Genomic DNA, 24,132 nt, shown 5'->3' with positions numbered 1-24,132 from the left:
GAGTGTGACAACCTGCTTTGGGAATTACAATTCTTTTTTCCATTATTGGAAGGATCTGGTCCTTGGGTCCGATTAAACAAAACATCTGTATCACCTCTGGGCTCCTGTAGAACCAGGGGCTGCTAGGGCTAGTTCAGCTAACATGGGATATGTATGTGATACACCCTAATTGTAGTGGCTCCCAAGGAGCTACTCTATGAACTTGATTATCAGTTTTCTGGCCAGTAACTTGGCCATATCTCTGCCAGCTTTAACTGTTAGTCTCCCGTGGCAAGAGGCCAAGCAGGCTAATTTGGATAGTAACACAACTCCACCAAAGGATTTTCAAGATACAAATCGTATGTTCTTAACAGCTAATCAGAATATTTAGTCCTATTTTTTAACTTTTTAATCACTGTGCTGTTCTCGCAAAGTTATTTTAAACAATACTACTGATTTCAAGCCTATCCTGAGCTCTGGAAACAGATCCCAAACCAGTAATATTGTGTACATGTCAGGCCTCCCCATATTGGATTATAACATACTAAGGATATTTGAAATAAGAAAAAAATTAGAATTGAGTCAAAATACAGATATCTTTGGCCCAAATTTCTTTTAAAGCCCAGCATCTTATATTTCCCCTTGGGCATCTTTAACTATCAACTACTTCCTTTGGTCATTGCTCAAAGCACTATCCTTTCTGTTTTGTGGATGTTGAATAAAGGAAGTCCTACCTTTAGCTACAATGTCACTGAATGAGAGACTGAAAACATATGTCCAAGAATACTACTACATTCTTCATCTTAGATATATAAAATCTGAAAATAAATATATACTGAGTTCAGAAATATGTTCCTAGATAGGATATTGCTGATATATACAACAATTTAATTCACTGGATTACTTTTTAAAAAATCACTTCTATTCTTTAATTAAAACGAAAATCATAAAAGTAGGCAAAGGATATTTTTTTCCCTGTTACATTAAGGAAAGGGGGAGGGAACTATGTGTAAATAGTACTGTGTATTCAATTTTAGCTAGGTGTGGGTTATCATCTTCACCATTTCAGTTAAAACTAAGAATAAAATATCCTGCATGTATGCAGAGTTTTTTACCTTTAATAATCTCGAAGCACTGTAAATACACTAAAAACTCTTCACCCCATGTAGTCACATTGCTACTCAAAGGTACAATGAAGCTGTTGTTCAGCCACATGTAGAAATGCTACATACCAGTGGAGAGTAGGAAGTTAAGAATAATATAGTATATTCAAATATAACTTTTAGGAATATTTAGGTAGGCTGAATGTAGCTGCCTGGAATTTGGCCGCAAAACTCAGCTTAACAGCCCTGCTCTTGTGAAAAGTGGGATAGGATCTTTAATTTTTCCATTCTATTCCCATTAATCACCACAAGTGGTCATGAGGTTTTCTACCACAGTCAACAGTCAAGATTTCCAACAGCATGCTTCCTTTTAATAATACATTATTAGGGCACCAGATCAGTGCTGCTTCAGAGTTGAGAGTGCCTCCTGCTGAATTACTAAGGCAGCATCCTGCTTTGTTGGGACATCCCTTCTAACTATCCTGACTAGCTATCCTGATCAGCTAGATGATAATCTGATCATCTCAGATACAGTCATAACACAAGCTGAGACATGTTTTTAGAAAGGCCTTTAATCCATCTTTAGGAGATGTGCTAGGAAGATTTTACTTCTCTGATAGTCTAGATTTAATATGAAAGAGTAACTGCCATTATCTATAGTAATTTTCTGTTTGAAACATGCAGGGAATTGAGATAACAAAGATGTAAAGAATTGCTGAAAAAGGTGGAATTTGTTACAAAATGACCCTAAGGTCTTGAGGGTCTTCTTCGGGTTCTGAATTCCAATCAGTGCCTATATATAAAGAAAAAAAGACAGAGCAGAATGATAAATCCTCTAATTACATAGCCAAAAATAGCTACCATACAGTATACAGAGTCAGGAAGAAAAAACTGATGATATGTAGCATGATAGGCCAGGACAGTTTTGTAGTTGAAGAAGGTAGAAATAATTATTGAAAGAAATATTTTGCTGTGAAATTCAGTCCTTGCAGATATCTTCCTTGCCAGAAGATATATTTAATTATTTACATTTATATTGTATTTAATTATTTATATTTATATTATTTATTATTTTTATATATTATATATATTATTAATTATTTATATTTAAATTTTAAAAACAAGCTTTCATTTTTCTAATTAGGAGATAATATTTATATTTCTGGTCAGAGAGACTGGTGTCAAATTTAAAGAACGCTCCTAATTGGACAGTTTGGTACTTAAGGTTAAAAATTATCACTTGTGTCTTGTATTTGTTCTAGTCCTGGGACATTATCGTCACTGGTAGGATGGACAGTAGTTTCTGTGTCATTTCTTCGTGCTGATTTACTTTATAACAATATTTTAAATTAAAATGAATATTTGCAAATAAGTACATTGTATTTGGAACTAGAAAGGAATACTGTGAGACCAATGGAAATATAGGTTTTTTGTAGGTAAAGATTAATTTTATACAATTTATCATAGCTTATGCTTGCAAAGAAGATTTGTGTTTTATTTGCAGTAACTCCAAGCAGTTTAATTGCTGTTTTTTTGGACCACTTAGAAAAACTTTTCATTTCTGGAAGAGATTCTTACTCAGATGTCTCTCTTCCCTGTCTTTATTTGTATCTGAATAGTACCTTAACAAACACCTAACCTAAAGACAGGTCTTTATCCACTTGCCATTGCACTTATGCACACTCAGGAAGAATTTAAAAGCCTCAGAGATAGATAATTCAGCTAACCTTGGTAAGATATAGAAGGAGAAGCTGCAAAGTGCAGTGTAAGTTGGCACAGAGATTTCTAGAGTGGAAAAATAAAAGCAGGCATGAATCTGCAGTGCTATGCCAAGAAGAGACTTTGCTCCATCGACAGTGCCATTTGATGCACATATACAGCTCTGAGACTCAGGTTAGTGTCACTGCTGGCTGCTGCGCTTTGGTGTTTGAACACACCAGCCTGCACCGAGCCACAGGCTCTTGTGTGTCCTGCGGACAGGGCATTGATCAAGATCCTGAAAGTTGACAGTGCAAGACACAAAACTCATTGCAATGATTCACAAGGAGTCCCAAACGTGAGCCTGGCTGAGCTTTTCCTGAGTTGGAAGGCACTGGAAAAACCTTCCCAGATTGTGGATGTGATAAAGGTTAAAGTTGCAGCTGTAAAAGGTTCTTCTGGATACTGTGAAACATGACAGTGTCCTTGCTGTATTTGTTCTCTGAGCACCAGGCCACTATTATCATTCATTACCAGAACAGCCAGCCCTTGGTCACGAGAGTATGGAAGACTCTTCACTCGTTCTCTTAAGTTTTTCTGTGTTATCTGAGTATTTGAAGAGAGATATAAGAATGCCAACAATTTACCCTTTGAGGGGTGAACTTGACTCTTAGATTTATAGATGCTTTTGATGCTATTGACTTCCATGGGAATTAACCTCAAACATCCCAGAGTGATACTTAGCTTTAAAATATGAAAAATCCAAGAGAAACATGTAACACAGTGGGAAAGCCTGACTGGCATTCTGTCTTTTCTAAAGGCACTCCAGTAATAAAGTTTATCAGTAAACAGTGTTCGCAATGCAGTTTTCTGAGGCAAAGTCCACATTTATTTCATCCTCTAAAAAGAAAGCATTACAGCCAAAATGAAACAAGCAATGTTAATTTTTCTGGACACTTGCTAAAAATAATGGAAATGATAGATTTATTGAGGACAGAGATTGAGGACTTTACTCACTGGAGAAAATGACTGTTTGCCTTTCTGTTACATGATCTCCTTGTGAAATCTGGCTAATTCACCCACATTTGTGCATGGATGAGCAGACTTTCACTCTGGTGAAGTTACACATGCATTTAAGTGATTAAGACCAACATTTTCAAACCATGGTCCTCTTGCTCCTGGCACCTCAGTAGAACCTATGGGGGCTCAGCGTACTTCCTCGCTGCCTGGCAGTTCTGAAGATCAAACACTTGTACTGGGTATGGATTATGAACAACTGCGGTTGGGAAGTTCAAAAATGTATGCATTAAATGTTGTCTCTGGTATGTGCCCCTCTGGGACTGCAGGTATATTTGCCATCTGATCCTACCTCTTGGAGGCCACTGGGAATGTCCCTGATGACTTTAGTGGGCACTCTTTAGTTACCTACCATGCAATCATTTAGAATACATCTAAAACATCTTCTGCTCTGTCTAATGATGTTTTAAAACATTTTCTAGTCCGTTAATAATAGTTTGCAAGCTCTTCTTTCATAAGGCCACTTTCATGCTGCTGATTCACACTGTCCAAGCTTCCTTCTCTATGGCTGCATTTCCTCAAAGTGTACTTACGGTGACATTTGTACCAAGAGACAAATGGCTCTGTGAAAGGATTTGACCTTAAGTAAATACCCCAAAGAGCCACTTCCCTCATGGCTAATGCTGAAGTCCATATAAATCAGTGTTAAAAAAAATGTATTTTCCATCTGATACAGCTCAGCACAAGTATTCACTAGTAGCCAATCGTGGTCCAAACTTTGACGAATTATTCGTGTATACTGTAGGTCTTGTCTGAGCATGGGTTTGTAGTTTCACTCAAGTCCAATTAGTTACCATCTTGATATACGTGTCTTTGAACTCTACACAGGAAGAGAAGTATTCAAACATATGTGGCTAGGAAAGCAACAGCTAGTAAAGATATCAGCTGAGACCAGCACCTACCTCTACATGCACTGCATCTGCTCCACTAGTAGAAGGGAAGACAGGATAGCTTAACCCCACAGTGGAGTAGAGTGGTAAAAACATGCTTACACAGGCAGACAGTGGTTGCAGCTGTGCTATCAGAAATCGTATTCCAGCTGAGTCTAGTGCTGATTTTATGAGTACTTCTCTATTCCAGCTCAATGTGTAACAGGTTAACTTAAAGTGTGTGTGACTTTACACCTGTCTGCTTGGTTAACGATTGGAACAGAATTTAGGAGAAGCCTTAAACAGCTGTCCAGGATCTTGTCTATCAGAGATCGATCAATTAAATTAAGATGTGACTCCCATGTTTACCATCTCCCAGCTGAGATATACATCTGTATGCATAGACATACATCTGCCTGAATCCTAATTTTGGGCATAACTGTGATGAGTGGGAGGTTTTACTGCTTAGACTTGTATCATACACAGTAGAGATGTAGTCTAGGACACTTCATGTGACTCTGGTCTGCAGCATCAGGACCTTTGATATTTTCCAGTCTGTCAGTATTGCAGCAAGCGTGGCGAAGCAGTTGCTTTACTCTGTCCTGTAAGGAGAGGAAGAGAGAGGTTTTAATATTTTTAATACCAGCTAGGAGCAACAAGGGGTTAATTCATCCATGACCTCTTGTTCGTGATCGGAAAAAGTAAAATCCCACTGTAAGGATGTGAAGCGGGGGGGTACATGTTCAGGGGCACTCTTCATCAAATCAGTCTATTGCCTTTTTCATACCGCTATTAATGGGAATGAACTTAGACTCATACCTCATGCATCTTGAGGTAACATGTGCCTCTTACAAAATGTTCTATGTCATTGGCGTTAAAATTAGCTTTTCTCTGTTTCAAGGCCACCAGTGGGAGGAAATCACAACCTTCAGAAGAAATGTACATTTCCCAGTTCATTGACTATTCTGAGGTTGCTGTCTTCCTTCTGCTGTGTGTAACTCAGAAAAGCAGGTTGATCCCTTCACAAGCATTGATCTGTTTTGTAAAATGAAAAAGAGTCAGTGCAATCACTTATCCCCCACATTATTTTGGAGCAAGCTGCTCTCCAAGGGTAGCCAGCTTGAACAGCTCATTTCATTGTCCACAGGGTAGAATCACTCTTCATTCCACTGTTTCTATGCCAAGATATGGCTTCCAATGAGGTAATTGTTTTGACAGTTTGAGAAAAAAACAAAAAACAGTAAAAAAAAGTAAGCAGTCATACATTTTTGATGGCTGGGGGCATGTGTAAAAGGAAGATGAAGTATACCAAAAACTTTCCTTAAAATATTGAGACACTAGTGAATATTCTGCTTTTATAAAAAGACAATGTGCTACAAACCCAGTATTGTTAGCTGATGATTTAAATTCCAGTGACTATTTCATAGCTGTTGTTCTTAACTGCTGTACTGTTAGGGTGTTTGAATCTCCATTGCTACAGTAAATCTGTGTTTAAGGGGGATAAAATAATTTCATACCTCAATAATGCTTAGTTCCATTTAAGACGCAGTTGGCAAAGTGCAAGTTGCTTTTCTTGGAATACCACAGACTTCTTAAACTGAGTCCAAGATCCTGCTTGTATCGGGTGGTTTATATAGCTGTGTGAGACATTTGCACTGAACCCTGAACCAGCTCTGACTTAGCTTGGGTTCAGTGCTCACTGTGAATGTGAACATCAGCCTGGGCTGGCACGACCTCTAAATACAAGCTGAGGTTTGTGTTCAGGTTTATGCAATGTTTTTTTGCCCTTAATTGCAAACCATGTCCTGCAGATTGTCTGTGTCCTTGGTGCTCACTAATATTTAGGGAGATTGGAGGCTTGGACATCTCAGAGGCTTTGCATTTCAAAACATTTTCAAGGCAAAGCATACTTTTCTGTTTGTTATCCCAGAAAAACGTTGTTAGTGCCAGAGAGAAAGAAAAAGGGGACTCTAACCGATTTCTTCATTGATGAAGATCTTGGATATCAACAGTGTAGTTTCAGAAGTAGGTGTGTGGGGTTATATATATATATACACATTTAGAATATATATATGTTATTTTCATTTACGATCACATCTGATTAGAGTGGCTTCTGGAGTTTCATGCCTCATTGTGTGAGAGTACAAGGAATACGGTGAGTGAGACACCACAGAGATTTAAAGTGCAAAAGACCAAAATTTGGCTTGTATTTTCATTGCTGCACTTTTTCCAGCCTGGAAGCCGCTTACCTGCCTCTGTTTTTAGGGTAAAGTTCTGTCCTGGTTGAGCCTTAGTGCAACTTCATTGGTTTTAACAATCAAGGTGATCATGAGTCCTTCTATACCACTCCTGATATCATCTACTCCATCTATTTGTACTGACAGAAAAACAGAAATTATTTGTTTACTCTCAGGTTCTCCACAATTCAGGATTTTATCACGTATCTTCTCAAACCCTGCCTTATACATGGTAACACTAAAGGTGCAGAGCTCATGCAAATTTATCATGATCTGATCTGTAGGTTGTTTGAATATGCATTGCTGCATTTACTCTCATTACCGGAATCTAAGGCTGGGGACCCTGTGCCTGGAACCTGGCAGGAGTTTTGGGAGCATCAGATTTGCTGTGTTCCTGGCAGCTGTTTTCACCTCTCTGGGCTTGAAGCCAGCTAACTTAGCTCTTTGAGGCTCTGCCTCTGCTTGTTTCTCAGCCTAGACAAGGTGGGGTCTGGATCACATTACCTGTGCTAAAAGTTGCCTTCTGCTTGCCCAGGGCTTGAGGAGCTCTCTGCTGCTGTTAGCTGGGGCTTCTGTGCCTGGCCTGCAGGCTTGGACTGTGTGGGGAGACCTGCGCTCCTGGCAGGCGTCAGTGCCCTTTGACAGGAAGAGTTTTGCCCAGGACCACTGTGAATGATGCTGAAAGGTGTGGCTATGGCTGTGCTAATGCCAGTGTTAATCTGGGTCTCTGCGTAATTTAGCTCCTAACCCCTATAGGAGCCCTACCATACAGGGGGAACTTCTGGGGTCTTATTTATTGACTGCAGGAATCTAAACCAATAGTCTACACAGAATCGCCACCTTCTAAGACCAGGAAATTTCAGGTGTTAGTTGGGAGGGGGCTGCAGGCTCAGAGCATGGACAGAACAAATCTTTCCCCTAATCTGTTGAGGGGAAGTTTTCTATCAGAGCATGGAAACATGGAGAAAAGAGGTTTATCATCTGACCAAAATGTAATCTGCTCACATCAGGTCTCCCAGTGATCTTGATGTAGTTTTAAATATTGGACAACTGTCCTCTCTGTGTGTCCTCCATGAGTGAGGTCTCACTCTCCACGTTTCTCAATCCCCAAATCCTCCATTTCTCTCTGTAAGAAACTCATGATTAGATTTGATTGGTTAGCACTATGGCAATGACAAGTTAACCTCCTTTTTCCTTCACATCTTTACTGAATTTATCCCTATTCTTTAACTCTAAATGGGACCATAGACATTAGCAGGCAATTCTCGTGATAAAAGACTCCATGCTGGGTATTTTTTGAAGAAACTGAGCAAGATACACTGAAAAAGGTGGGACAAGTAGCTACTACCTTTTTTACATCTTCTCAGGACTGATTACACTTGTTCCAGGAAATGGCTATACATACAGAGCAAAGCCCTGTTGACTTTGCCAAGAACAAGCTTACCTTTTCAAAGAAGGCTGGCACAGTACTGAGAAAGGATCGAGCAGACCTAAAGCATTTTGCTCTCCTCTTGCACGTCACCACCCCTCTGCATGGATTTCAGTGTGGATGTTCTAGTACAGCCAATATAAGAACAAAACAAGGAATTAAGACAAGGGATCATGTGAGGCGGACCAGGACAGAGCAGGCTTTGTGGCACTGCAAGATGGTACTATGACTGGTACTTGCCAAAACAAATTGTACTTTTCATACCTTTTAATATTTCACTTTGGAAAGCTGTTTTGAAAAATGCACTGACTTTAAAGCCTTGTTGCAGACGGTGCCAAATGGCAGAGTTTTTCTGCAGACGGACCTGTCTTGAGGAGGGCTGGGCTCTAGTAGGTATTCTCAGCCTCAGCCACAAGTTTGGAACCCAAACAAGCTGGAGAGGAGGTTGCCTGGATGTGTCACTCATCGAGATATACTTCATTCACCACGGATCTTGGAAATCTTCAACTAACTCTGCCCATGCTATATGAGAAACGACTGATACCTTGCCACAGACATTAGAATGAGTTTTCCCTCTTGCTGGCAGTCTTGCAAATATATCAATAGCTGAAGGGGTATGGAGATTAAGTTGACTAAAATGCTCCCTCAGGATGCAAGGTACAAGAGCTGGGGCTGATTGTGCAGCTTTGACTCCAAACCCAGTGTTTTCTGCCAGTTGATACCCCATGGACAGACCAGTTGGTTGAGTCATGACTCAGCTAATGGTTGGATGGTGCTTTGTTTCTGGATGTGCTCAAATATAAAACCAATGTTCTGCTAAAAGTGCTTGTGGCCATTAGAAGACCCTACAAGCACATTTTGCAGGAGTTTGGGTGTTAGTCCCCATGTTCTGGCTGGAGTCCCTGGTGTCTTTACTTAAATTCCCACTGCATTTTGAACTGGATATATTATTTCTTATTCCACTCTCTACAAACACAGTGGTGCAGTTAATAACTGCTGTGCTAGCACCCTGGGGATCAGCACATATCCATGCTGAGTGAAGTCATCCTCAGAAGTGGAGTCCTTAAAGTGCATTAAGACCCTCCAAGATGTAAGTGAATTATAATGTAAGGAGGTCTTATTATTATTATTTTTGTATCCTTTGCCATTTGAAAGAAGCAAAAGACCCTCTACAATAACAAAGCTGTTTCTTCCCTTCACTTAGCACATTTAATGTAGCACACTTAACTTTAGAAGACTATAAAACACTAGGTTTAGCACTGCCAAAGCCTGGCATGGTTTATTTTCTTCTCTTATGTTTCAGATAGATCCAATATAGCATATGTAAAACAAGAAAGATAAAATAAACAATCTGATTCATTTTACATGGTTTTAAAAATATTTAAAGACTTTTCTGGATTTATAACTGTAGCAGTAACAGTTTCTGCCTTCTGTCATGACAGGTAAATTTATAGCTTCATTTGAAACTGTCAGCTCTGCACAAGCATCATTGAATGAGAAGTTTGGCTCAGGCACTGATATTAGCAATTGCTTATTTGCTGAAACCTGCCACTGAACTGATCGAGGCCAGCCGGTCTAAAGAGTGAAAGTGCCTACAAGATTTAGGGGGGGAGTTTTTCGCTAGTTTTTCCGTGGGATGTTTCCGCCTACATGACTTAGGAGCTTTTGACAAGCATTATGCTCCTAAAAAGTCAGGAAAATTTCTGAAAGGCTAAGTGCCCAATAGCTCTTCAGGACTACTCTGATTAGCAGCTTTGGAAATCATCTCCCCTTTTCTTATGAATCTAGCCTTGCTTTTGGGAAACTCGGTCTAAATTTCTGTTTTTCATAAATATGACCCTAACTTTCATCTTCAAAAATTTACAGTGATGCATGCTCTTTTTACTTCGTAGTGGCATGGGTCAGGATGAAAAGGAGAAGAATCAAAGAGAAGCAGAATCTCAACTTGCATTGGTGAAACCTTATCCTGTTTATTAACTCTGCTCTGCAAGCTACGGTATATTGTGCTTGGATCTTGTAACACACCATTTTAGAAAATAATAGTCAAAGCAATTGTTTTAACCTGACTATGAAGGTTTTAATATAAAATGTGCTTTTCTTTAAACTGATTGCAAATGTACTTTCCAAATATTTTACTTTGTAAAAAGAATTTTTGGAGAAATTCCAGTGACCGGTACTTTCCATCTAGCTAAATGCAGATAATTCCCCTTTTAAATACGCCTTGAAAGGTCTTGCAAATTCTGGCTGTATTTTTTTGAGCAGTGGCCTGTATAAAAGAGCGCAAGTTAATCCTAGCAGCTCTCACCCTGTGTGAAAGGTGAGGTTCCCATGCTGAAAGTGAGGCAGAGGATCATACCCCAGCACTGACGGCAGGGAACACACACATGCTGTAGAGGCATAAGGTGTATGGCAGTGGTTACAGCAGTTTCTAAGAGCTGACAGCCCTCCTGCTGCATTGCTGGGCCTGTGGTGCTGGCTCCTGCAGAGGGCAGGAGGGCAGAGTCTCTACCCTTCCTTCCCTTTCTGCCCACATAGAAGAACTTAGTATCAGTGTTCACTAAATATACCACCACTATCCTCTTGCTCCTGAATGCAAAGAAATTGCTCTTAAGCAATTTACAGAGGAGAGAAAACAGTCCCATATTCTCCCACTATGTCTCTCATCTTGCATATGTCACACATGCCAGTTCAGGACAGCAGACAGTATGGGAAACCCAGCTTTGTACTGAGAGCTTGCAGGGAGAGGCAGTTCTCAGATGAGCTCCAGGTAAATAGTCACTCTTGTGAGACTGGGGCTTCATCTCGTGCTAGCTGATCCCATAGAAAAGTAGCATATAGAAATGAAATGACACTAGAGAACTCAGAATCTTTTATTATATATATGACACAACTCCTCCCTCCTCCTCCTGCCATGTAATGCTTCTGTAGGTGTCTACTAGCTCCAGGTTTTTGGTTGGTACAGACAGAAGAGTTTAAGTGATTTGTTAAAGCTCATTCAAATATGCAGGGGAAGAGAGAGACCTGGATTTCAACTTCCAACTCAAAGGACCAGTCAGCCTTTTTTTGGAATAGGCCTTTTGGGAGGTGAACTGGAAACTGCATCTGTTTCATGTTATATTATCTGAATCTGAAGGGAAAAGGTATGTGTGTGGGGATCCAGTAATAAAATTTTCTGTAGCACCTGCTTTTGAGTAAGTCATCGTAGTGGTTTTGAAAGAATCCAATTTCTCCTTCCTGAAATATTCAGCAAAACTTTCATCAAACAGATGGGTGAATGTAGGCATGATTTCCATCTCCATTAAATTAATGTCAGGTATTTGGAAAATCAGTCCTTTAATATTGTATAAATATTTTCTTCTTGAAGTAGCTGCATGATTTTCCCTACAAGGACTGGTTTCTACTTCTTGCAATAATACCAACTTACGATGGAAGAGCTGCCAGTGCATGTATGCCTGCAGATATGTTCTTTGATAAAACTTAATTATCCATCTTAGTAATTTTCTGCTTAATGTGTTTCTAGCTTTCTTTGGAGTTTGAAGTGAGATATATCTGGGTTAAAGAAAACCAGCAAGCTACTCATTATCTTAGCTTGATTGTCATTTTATCTGTGTTAGACTAAATGCAATACAGATATAATTTTCCCAAATCTGCCTACTCTTAGTACTGAAAAGGAAAGTGTGTTCTTCAGGTTTCACTCTCTCAGCTTTAAAATATATGTGTGTATTTAAAAAACCAGTTTATTGAGTCATTTTCCAGTTTTCACTTAAAATGTTGGTAAAAAAACATTGATGGGATGGGCATTCTGAAACAGATACAAAATATTTTCTTGTGACTTCTTTTAGAGGCTCAAGCACTGCCATAGTTTAGAGCAGAGCAAAGAAATGTAGATTTTTTAACTGACCACCCAGTCAGCAAGTCCCAGTCAGTAGCTGCTTCCATCGTGCAGTTGTGCAGAGGTGGAGGAGTTGTCAATACCAGTGACTCCGCTCAGAGGCTGAAAACTTCACACATTTACCCTCTCAGGATGTAGCACAGTATGTCAACTTTATACATCTTTTTGCTGCTAGGAGAAATGGAAGAGAAGAGCATAAAAATAACTGGTATAAAACCAAACAATCAGTGGGTACCATTAGACTCCTGCTGGGGCTGCATGCCTAACCCTTACTGACTTCTCCTCTCCCTCTAAGCAAATATTTATGCTTCATTAGGGCTTTCTAGTAAATGCCTGAAAGGTGGTATGTTAGGTACAGAAGAACCTGCCCATAGAAAATAGACCCTCTTTCTCAATGTTTTCTACTTTTTCAAACATCCCCCCAAATTATCTTTTTGAAATTTCAACTTCTACATAATAATAAAAAGTTTCAGAAACACTCAGTAATAAGTTTCATCCGGTGGACAAACAAGGCTCGAAGGATTATTAGAGTAGTTATGTAAGTTTTCAATAATTGTTGAGCTAAAAATGGAGTGTTCCAACACGACAAGTCATTATTAGAGACAAAATTAAACAGGTAATACTATCATAGCACTGTGATTCTGTCTATTGTAACTTTTTAAAATAATAAATTTCACAAATAGTTGGAAAAATCTTTAAACACAGCTTTATGATATATTTCATACACACAGAGCTGTTATGTTAATTTATGGGAAATGTAAAAATATACAAAGAAAAAAGAGTAATAGGTGATATATTTGCCCTTTTAACTCTATAATACTAGCTTTTCAGTGGAAAATTTTGGCATATTATTTTTGGAAGTCATGATCATGTTATTACGGATAGGAAACATTCTTTTAAATGGAAGCATCATCTGTTATGAACAAAATATAGTTTGTTTCACTTTTTAATCTTTTGTTCTGCTCTGGTCTCTTGTCATGCATATTATAAAAACTGTCAGAATTAACTGGGACATGTCCTGCAAATTTTCCTAGAGCAACTCGACTGCTGGGTAGCTAAGACAAAGTTCGATAATCCTGTCAGATTGTATCAACCTATGCACACAAACTGTTCTTGTCTCTTGCCAGCAACTGGGACTCCTGTTTAAAACAAGTGTCTCTCTGTGCAGCAAAACCAACAGAAGAGAAGTCGGTGGTTTCTAATGCCTTTGTGTGCCCCTGCTGAGCAACTGTGTGGATTTTCAGGGATGAGCCATCCCTTCTTGCACAGAGAAATTCCTGCTACACACATGCACATCTGCACACCCCACCATACATAATATCTGTAAAAATCAGCTCCAGGTTACTCAGCCTACAATAGTGTGACAGGCTCTTCAGTTATATATCTTTGCACTTAGTTTGCTCCCCCAAGTTTGGCCCAGAAATTAATACAATCTTTTTCTTTCTTTTTTTTTTTTTCAACCTAGACATTTATTTTCATAGATTTTTGAGACCAAATACCCTTTTGTCAGATTTGGTTGAAATTTTTTAAGAGGTTTAAAAGGTATTAGATAAGGACTGTCATGGAAAGTTGCATGGACAGTATTATTCTGAACATTAGAAGGAAATTATATGGGGGAAAAATGAGTACCCTAAGCTAATAGGGTTTATGTTGCTTTTAATGCCAGCAAAGCATCGGTCCCAGCATGTCTGCAGACGCTGCCAGCTGCTGCTCTTGGTTGTGAGATAAAGTTGCATTCACCTGACGAAGAGGAATTTGGGGCCTTTTCCAGACCTCTCCAACATCTTGCTAAGCATTGTTACTGGAGGATGAAAAGGAGGGCCATATTCTCAAGAAAGCCCACCCTGTTATGCCTTAAATGTACAAATGAAGACCACACAGGGATGTGGCAAAAGAGCAAACCCTGGCTTACGCAAGACCATTACATTAGACCCAGTTTGAATCTCTCTGGGATACTGGGTAGGGAGCCAAGCTGATGTTTTGGAGCTAATCTGTTCTTTTGGAGAAGTATGGGAAGCCATGGGAATACATGGGAAGGATTTAAGTCAGCTGTGAGACTGGTCTAGCTTTCCCTAGGAGGCTAGTAGGTTTCCAGCTGCCCCAGAACACAGACGGATAAAAGGTAGCTTAAAGCTTTTGGTTGTACACAGAGTCCTAACCCAACTGCAAGTATGAATGACCATAAATGGGAAGTAATATACGTTTCATTTAGAATTAATACTCAAATAATGCAAGGCATAACAGCTAAAACAAAACGTCACTAGTGCTTACAAGGAAAATAGAAGTAATTTGCCTGGATTGAACATGCACTCGGGTTCACTGTATTTCTTCTATTTAGTATACAACCTGCCAGTGAAAGTTTTCATGTCACTAGGCCCAGAGAGAACGGTTTGTTCAGCATTGTTTCAGCACTTATTACACCTGCTGTATTATGGACCACATTTCTGTTTCGCCTCAGGCAAGCTTTTTCCACAACAAAAATTTCTGATAGGTTCCATTTTCATCACTCACAAGGAAGCAGTCAGTTGTTTTCTCATTGGTAATGTTAAGGATTCTCAGTGGAGACCTGCAACACCTCACATAGCTTTTTTAGCAAAGCAGATAGAAAATGAACAATCCCATTCGCAAGTTAGGGTAAAGTACAGTTACTAGTGTATTCCTTGTTTTTTTCCTTGGTATTAGTGTTTTTAGGAGAACTAATATGATCTAATTTTTCTTCATTTTGAATGTCATTGTCTATATTTTGTTGTATTTTCGCTTCTCTTGGAATAATAATGTAGACCCAGCAAGGGATTGATAGTGTGTGTATAAGGAAGCGTGCCTGGGATATTTCCCAAGAATAATGTTTTCTGGAAAATAACAAAAGAATGACCAGCGAGCCAATAATGTGTCCTTTGACCCTTGTGTCTTTTCACAATTAGGAGCTGTAGTTCAGCAGAACAGATTGAAGCAGGTGCTTGAATCTATTACCCTTGAGCAAAACAGATGTGTCCAATGTCAAACATTTAAATCTTTTTGGAACTAAGATTAAGTTCCTTGCTCTATTAAACCTTATTGAGCTTAACTCCTCAAAGAGTACATCTAGTAATAGACAGAAGAAACTTGACAAACAAAATGCAAAATTAAGGGTGTGCATCAGCTTCTTAGAATGCTAACGGTGTTACACAGATACCACTTTTTTTCCGTAGGACCTTCAGAGTGATGGATAAAACACAGAAAAGCTGTCATGCTGTGCCTGCAAAGGAACTTGAAATTGAATCAGGCCATGCATGTAATACCTGAGATACAGGTTTCATTTTTAGGAGAAATAGGGCAGTTTAATGGCATTCTAGGATATCATCAGTACAAAAATTCATGAAAGATGCATGTAGAATGGTTTAAAGTCAAAAAAGGTACAACCACAATACATGAATCCTTGACAATGATAGCACTATTACAGCATTCAGGGCTTGTTTCATCCACTTGTCTGTGAGGCTCTATCATGTCAGATTATTTCCTTTTCTTGAGTCTCTCCAATCTCCCGATTCCTTCTATCCAGTCTGTGGTGGAGTTCCAGGTTTCTGTTTTCCAAGCCATATTTTCTTTCAAATAGTGTCCCTTTCCCCGGGGTTCTCTCAGTCCTGTTTCTGCCCACCTTCTCTGCTCAACACACCTGTACTTCTTTTGTAGTGCTGTGCTTTTTTCTTTCCAAACACAGCCTTCTAAAGTCACTGTTGTTTCACCCATCTTTACCACTTCCTACTCCTTTTTTACCATAGCATGGTATGTTGCTGGTTTTATTATTTTCTTAGTGCTGCAGATCCCTGTGAGGTGGCTTAACTTTTAAATACAGACATAAACTCAGACACTCCATTCAGGTCCAGCTGGAGAAAGCTGTGATTATCTGTTCTGTCACAGTATCTCTCCATGCTGCCCTCAAGGCCTGGCTTGTTTATTTTAACCTGTTTTGCAATGCATCTCAGTTGTCATTCGTGGGTACGCAGGACAATAAGTTTTAACTGAAATAAGGTATACTAAACACATGGAAGTTATAGCAGGATGATTTGAGTTCATCATTACTGGAGGCCAATAAAGAGGCAAATTTAGGATCCGGACTCTGCAAATTTCCAAACTGTTGTGCCCCATTGCTACCTCCCTTCAATGTTTTCTAACCATTGTGACACAAGTCTACCCTCAAGCACACACATACAGATCCTGCTGCTTCCAGATGCATCTGTAGGAAGAATTAGTGCCATATTCACAGTGAATTTGGTTTCAGCGTAACTCAAACACATTTTGCTTGCCTGCGTCCCTTATTACCTCCATCAAGCTGGCACATGTCCTTTATTTCTTCCTTCCCTCCTCCAACTTTAGGCTATGGAATGCAAGATGAATCACTGATAAAATGATATTTTAGGAAAGAATATGAGAAGCAAACTCAACAAATTTGTTGGAAAAAGAGAACAGATTCTCCTTCCTGACAGGACCAATATGGAACCGGTTTCTTTCTAACAGGTAATCTAAAAAATAATGTCACAGAACACTTAGTAACACATCAGAAAATATCTTCAGGATAGGAAACACATTGCTCAGTGGTGTTGTGTCCAGGTATTAAGGGCAGAACATCATTTTTAAGTACATTTCAGTAATCTGGAAGGAACTGCTTAATTAGCTGATGATAGGGCATTCTTATACACACACATCCATTAAACTCACATTACAGAGAAAGCAAAGACAGCTGCTGAAACACATCTGTACCACTTGGGGGTCGAGAAAGGATTATTGACTAAATATGAAAAGAGAAGAAATATGCATGCATTTGAAGGGACGGTTATGTCTTCATAGCTTAGTGCTTTCATATGCCTAGAATACAGAAGCTATTTATTTAACATTGGGTATATTGTATCATACACACACACACACACATATAAATTCTAACGTGATTACCCTTGTTTTTAAAGGAATTGTTTTCTTATTCATGGTTTGTTTTGATTCACTTGCTTGTAAAATATTTTGGCAGGGTCTGGTGAAATGTATCAAGGGAAACTATGCATTTCCATGTATATAGAACAGGAAGATAGTGTGATTGTGGACAAACAATACATTCCTTTGTTAGCAGTTTATTTTTCTCACTGTTATTAATCTCTTTGCAACTACAAGAGGCATTGTGATGTGAGAGCAATTTGGTGCCAGTGGTGCACTTTAATGTTAGAAGCAAATTTGATAGTTTGCCTCTATCACAAAGGAGCTCTGAAGCTGTCAAACAGAGTAGCTAAAGATTTCTCTGACCTGAAAATCCTTCTATAGAATAAGCTTTTCTGGATAATACTGGAAAAACAGGGAATATCCGTGGTGGAAGGGCACTGCTTAATCACATAGCATGTCGATGATCTTTGGACTTACTGAAATTGCCATTGCCAACACAAATTACAGCTTCCTGGAGGCTGCTCTAAGTTATGCTGGAATGGAGGGAGTGTGCTTATAGCCTCAAGTTGGTTTGGCTCTTCCTTCCCACTGTGCTGTTCTCATCTTCCCAACCTGTAAGAATCGTAATTATATAAAGCAAATTTATTTCCAGAGAGCTGATGCAAGATAATTAGTGTTGCTACCACTGCAATAAAATTTGTTCATAAAAATTCACTAACAAATGATATTGTTTAAAATCAGGTTTTAATATTTTTGCTGTAGATCTGTGTAAGATTTTTTAATATTTGTGCAAGTGCATGTATCCCAATTGCAATGCCACAATGCCTCTGCATGCGGCCAGGCAGTTGCTTGCTCAAGTATTTGGGTAAACACAGACAAAATGAAATGGCTTGTCCACATACACACACACAGAGTAATGTATCTTTTTTATAATATATATATTTATAAAGAGTGATACATACATAGATGAGTATGTTTATGAACATGTATATCTCCCTTTCTCTCTTTTCCTCCCTTTATCTATAAATATAATTTTAAAAGGAAATAGATTTTGAAAGGGAGAAGAGACTTTAGTAAAGGTTTTAAATTGTTGAACTCTTTTTCTTCCTTTTTGAAAGGAGCAGTCAGTCACAGCTCTTGTTTAAAGTTAAACTGAGAAATGTCTCTGAGGAGAATTTCAGACTCTCTTTCCAAACACCAGTGAGCCAAGTATGGTTATTATCTGAATTTAATTCAAATCATATGAACCTTCCTAGTTTTTGCCATACTACAGATTTTTTCCCTTTCAATCTGGCAATACATTCATCAAGTTATGGGCAGACCCCACTCACATAAAGCAGTCATTTTGTGAACTTTATAGCTTACAAGGTTTTCCAGGTTCAGCGCACATCTGTGACTTTTTTATAAAGACTCACTAAACAGTCCCATAACTATATAATAACAGAACATCACCATGCAATTAATTTTGTGTGACTCATAAATGAGAGAAAAAAGAAAACAGAAGTTTGAAGAATTATCTCTAAATTGGTGTATCTAGAAACCTAGTTCAGTCCTCCCTGAACAACTCACACTCTCTGCAGCCCCTCTTCTACCCCATCTCCCGGTCAGTCAAAGAGCTGGTTTGAATGGACAAGCACAGGTTGTTCCCCATAGTCCTGAGTCCTCGTTCTGGCTTGGATAGGTGCCGAGGACAAGTCTCCTCAATTCTCCAATGTTTTGAAAGGGGATAGCAGTAGCAATTACCCACCTACTTCACTGTAGTGCTGTCAGGCTGAATCTATGTCTTCTCTGTGCCTGGGACATGTAAAATGCTATATAAAAATGTTAAATATTACTTCCCAACCTTTCAGCCAGAATTTGTGCTGTTTGGAGGAAAGAGGATGGTGGATAATTGCAGACTGAACTTTTAAAATGAGGTATTCAGGAAGGGCATAGTCAGCAAAACAGCAGCCACATCCAGGGTCTCCAAAGACCTCTGTGTTTATGGGCACTCTATGGTTAGAGGTCCTGGAACTTTTCCGGACCTGTTCACTCCACCTCTACAACTATGTAGAATATTTTCAATTAATACTCCTTGCATGGAAAGTGTTTTAAAAATGCTTTCGTAGCATACTATGTATCCACCATCTATTCTATGGATTTTCCTATTTTTCCTCTCGGCACATTTATGCCTGTGTCCATTGGGCTTTCAGACCTTTGGCATCCTTTGGTCCCTGTTCTTCCGGCAGTTTATTCTGCCCACTGCCCTTTTCAGTGCTCCTGTGAGCCTTGTTACTTTTGATTGTTGTCATATGTATTGGTCTGGATTCATACCCTCTCATTAATTCCCAGTTTAACATGTTTATACTGCTGTTCCAGTGAAGCCAGGGTTATACAGTTTCTAGGAAACAGCTATTATTTATCCCTTTGGATACTGCCTATATTGCCATATTTCAGAATAATTTTCATCTGTTCATATTTCATTGAGTGGATGCTTTAATAAAAATAATTTTTAAATGCATCATAGCAACACCCACAGCAACACAACATTACACGTTTAGCTCGTATGTACTATAGACTTGCAAAACAGACACAAAATACAATATACTGACATTCAGTGAGGGCAAGCAAATGCCTTCACCGAATGTCAAATGCAAAAAAAAAAAAAAGAAAAACCTATATAAGGGCCTAAGTGAAAACCTTGGAACTGAATTCTGACAACAAACTTCAGAGAAACTCGGATCAGTGCTGGCTGTTCAAATCTCTCTCTGCTACAAGTTGTGCCCTAGCCTGATCTCTCTAGCTTTCTGGCTTCAGGTTTTTAAAGCCATCTTGGGAATTTAGACACCAAAATACTGTTAAAATGAATAGTTATTGTGCATCTATTGGCCTTACAGCTCCATCCTGATGTTGTTTAATGATAATGTATTGGAGGCATTCCTCTTCTTGTCGTGCGGCAATGACCTACACATCTACCTACAGTCTGGTCTTACTTTTTGTAATATAAGGGTAGTCATATGGTAAAAAAAATCATGATCCACATTTGATAAAAGATTTAGATTAAACTTCTCTCAAAAAATGGCATAAATACCAGTAAGAAAGATGTGACCAAGAAGGTTTTTAGAGTGCAATCCTTTTTTTTTGCATTGGTCCCATAACAAAATCATCTGGGACCCAGCATTACATGACTGTCCAAAATGCTTTTTATTAAATTTGCCTGACATAGGTTTAACACAAACTAAAATCGGGCTTTATATGTATTTTATGAACTTCTCAGTGGAAAGCCTGAAAGCTGACCTTTGATAATGGCTAAATTCCTTTTTAAAAAGGGGCTGAAATCTAGTAACATGAGCAATTATCTAAGAGCTGGCAGTATTTCTTTTCACCTTTCATGTAAGTGCAGTTGGAAAGAAGAGCAAGTTTAGCACTATTTTATACCGAGCCTTCTTATTTCATCGAAGTCAAGGGATATAGAGAGTGAATCTTAAGGGCCAAGTTGGGGCTGCCTGCTCCAGGGATACAACAGACTATTTAATAAACAAAGACTGTTCTGCATCCTACCATACATCCTTTAAGAATATTAGTACCGTCAGATGCGTGAATATACAGCTATCACAGGGCTAAGGCTTCTCAAGTGGCCAGCGCCTTTCCACAAGCCCTTCGGCACAAAACGGCGCAGGGGAGCAGGACACAGGCTGTGGGAGCAGCGGTGGGTTCGCCAGTTCACTGACTTATTGAACTTACTGAAAGTTGCTTTACCCAAGCAAATACCAACCAATACTATGACTTGCTCAATATGAGGTCAGAGTAAGCACCCTTGACTGTGTTTTCCTGCAGCTGTCTGGATGGCAGGATTGTGGAAGAGTGTGATGCCTCTATTCTATTCTGCACACATGACCATCCATCTTTTGACACATGTACTTCACCTGCCTGCTCTGTGCTAGGGACTTCATCCCGGTGCCAAGTTTGGGAAGATGCAGCAACACCAACTCATGGATATTCTTGCTGTGGAGGCTGCTAATTGCCACGCATGACACTGACCACTACTCTCACTGAAGGCCAATGACAACAGTATCTAAAAATCTGAGTCTTGGGGAGGTGGGGAGATTAAAGCTGTGATTTGAGCTCCAGGTGGGCACACAGTAGCATGAACACACAGGAAGTAAGACCACTCTTTTAGGAGCGCTGGCTCTTGGGATCCACTGCTCAAAGCCCACTGAATTTGGAAACACTATAAATGCATCTCAGAGCACTGAGACTCAATACTCTTTTCTCATTGTGTTTTCACAGTAACAGATTGGATTGGAGAAGATTGGACTGGGTGGAGAAACGAGTAAGGGATTTCCCACTTCCACACAAAAACACTCTGATCCATATGCTAGACAAACTCTTTAACGTAGCCAAGATATCTGCTGCCCTGCACACATTCTCCCTGTGCTTAATATATTCTGTTAAAGGAAAGCAAAGAAAGATGCTTTCAACAAAGAACCAAATAGCCAACCAAGTTTTCTTTCACATGATGGGGATGGATTTCAATACACAGTAAGGGCAATTGTACCAGAATCTCGAGGAGAAATTCCAGATTATCTCCTGAAAGCAGTCTTGGGGATAAGATCCAGCAGATATGATCAACTGTTTTATCTTATTGCAATCTCCCCATTAGTTTGAGTTCTGCATCACTTGATGATGTCTGTGAATAGACAAATCATCACTTCATTTAAAGCAAGCTTCGGTTCAGAGAAAGTCTGAATTTGTTTTTGATTTTGTTTCTTACACCCCCAGAATTTGGTAAATGATTGTGAAATAGGATTTTGGCAGCAAACCTAGAACTTGAGTACATAATGAACAGTGATCATAAGTTCTTATTGAGATTTAGCGGAAACATTTCCGACAGTTCACTAAGCTTGGGCACAAACATTGTATCCACTCACTGTATATTAACAATGCATCCATTATGTACTTTCAATGCACACTGCATTTTGGAAAAGAAAAGATTTTTTCATAAATAACATCTGCTTTATCAGCTTCCTTAATGAATATGATCTCAGTGTGAATTCTAGTTACACAGGTATATATGTCAACATAAGTTCTTTTATTGTTCCTCTCACTGTAGTTTCTAAATGCATTGCTACCTTTAACATATTTATCATGAGAACATCCATGTGAAATAAAGTTGTGAGAAACCTTTATCCCATTTTGGCAGTAACAGTTTGAGGACAAAAAGGAATAAATTAAAAAAAGGGATACGAAATCTGTTGTCACCTGAGCAGAGGGTTCCTAAGCTAAAAATGGAATGGACCAGAAAGGCAGAAAGCCAGAGCAGGCTCTCACTGTGCATTAGAGGTTTGTAGCCATGAGCGTGGAGCAGAGTAGCTTACTCCTGCCAACCTAGAGCTCCTGCCCATGTGAGATGATGCAGTAGGAGAGGGGGAAAAATTAATGACTCAGCCACCAAACATCTCCGCATCTGCTTATCATCCCTTGTAGAGATAGCCTGGCTTGGGAGGGGGGTTGGATTATAGTAACAGCTTTCCTTATTTGCACAAGAGTGTAAAAGGCTAGAATAATTATACATTAGTCATATTCATGAGAAATTAACAGAAGTTAAGTGTCCATTGAAAGCAGTGTTAAACCTATTATTATCTGTAGATGTTTACATTTCTGTTCAAACGTATCATTCTAACTAACTGGTGATTTTTTAATAGGGAATGTTTGAATACAGAGTTACTACTGTAATGAAGCTTGCTAGAAGTCTTACAGCAATTAGTGTTTCCTCCATCTCAATTTTTGAATACAAATCACACTTTTCTAAAGGAAGAACTCATGCAAAATGCTCTTCGTTAACAGTCAACAGGCTGAGCTGAGTCAGTCTGTTGGAACTGCAGTGCGTTATCTTTAACTAAAGCCAGCTAAGTTAATGCCCTTTATGTAGTAGAACAACAGCAACAACAAAAACAGGAAAAGGTTTTTTTGCTCACCGCTCATTGGCTCATTTTCTTTTCCTCAAATTCCACCTTTGGAAATAATGTATTAAAGCAATCATTGTCCTTTTTGGTTTTATTTTAGCACAGCCTGTACCAAATACTAATTATTGAAAAGGAAAAAAAAAAAAAAAAAAAGAAGAAGGGCCCAAGCTGATCTGACCTACACCAGTAAAACGAGCTAGACATTCAGTAAAATTCTGGGAGTATTGAGATCAGTATCAAACCTTTCCTTGACTTCGAGCTGTTTTTCTGGACTTGTATTGTTCAATTTAAAGCAAAATGCTCTTTGCAAAGTTAGCATGAAAGTGGCAAACAGAGTCTGAAAGAAGAAATATAAACATGCAGCTGCATGCATGTGTGTGTAATATGTAAAATGTGCATATATATGTATGGACATTACATACCGGTTGCAAACTATGCAGTGCTTTAGGAGAAACTGCGGAAACACTGACAAAGAAATCTCTACCTGGTTAGTTGTCTAAAGGTATAAATAGCTCTTGCTAAAAACGTAACAAAGGCTCTGTTGTGTGATCATGTGCTTGGGCCAATCAGGATATGAGCAGGAAGGTAACCACTTTATATATATATCTAATTCTGCAATACATATTTCAAAATGTCTCTCTTTCTATAAAAAATATATTTTATTTTTATACTTAGGTTAAAAATAGTTTTTGCCGCTTCTTTATGAGGAGAAACACCATGAGAGAATGCACTGAATTGCTGAGTGCTATATGTCACTAGCAATATTTTTTTCATTCATCAAAATATAAAAAATATATTATCATACCTAGTACATTTAAACACTACCATTATATATGTTAATTATTAAAACAGCATTATTTTATATAATTGTGTCACTTGAAGTATGAATGATTTTTGGATCAGAATGTATTGCAACACTCTGAGCAATTTTTTTTAAAGACCAAAAACTTTACACTTTATTTTCCTTGGGTTTGTATTTCAATATAATCAGTTTGAAT

The 24,132-nt window shown here is 38.8% G+C and overlaps 1 long non-coding RNA gene across 1 annotated transcript; it reads right to left on the bottom strand.

The window, feature by feature from the left end:
- Positions 1-3,650: 3,650 nt before the first annotated feature.
- On the bottom strand, positions 3,651-6,323 carry LOC112986325 (uncharacterized). Its single transcript, XR_003259983.2, has 3 exons — positions 6,244-6,323; positions 5,546-5,761; positions 3,651-5,328 (listed from the first exon to the last, which is right to left on the bottom strand). It is a non-coding gene; the product is annotated as an uncharacterized LOC112986325 (long non-coding RNA).
- Positions 6,324-24,132: the final 17,809 nt, after the last annotated feature.

This window comes from Dromaius novaehollandiae, chromosome 6, assembly GCF_036370855.1.
Source record: "Dromaius novaehollandiae isolate bDroNov1 chromosome 6, bDroNov1.hap1, whole genome shotgun sequence".
NCBI classification, from domain to species: Eukaryota; Metazoa; Chordata; class Aves; order Casuariiformes; family Dromaiidae; genus Dromaius; species Dromaius novaehollandiae.
The sequence above is the reverse complement of the archived record's forward strand: the minus strand, read 5'-3'. Positions and strand labels throughout refer to the sequence as shown.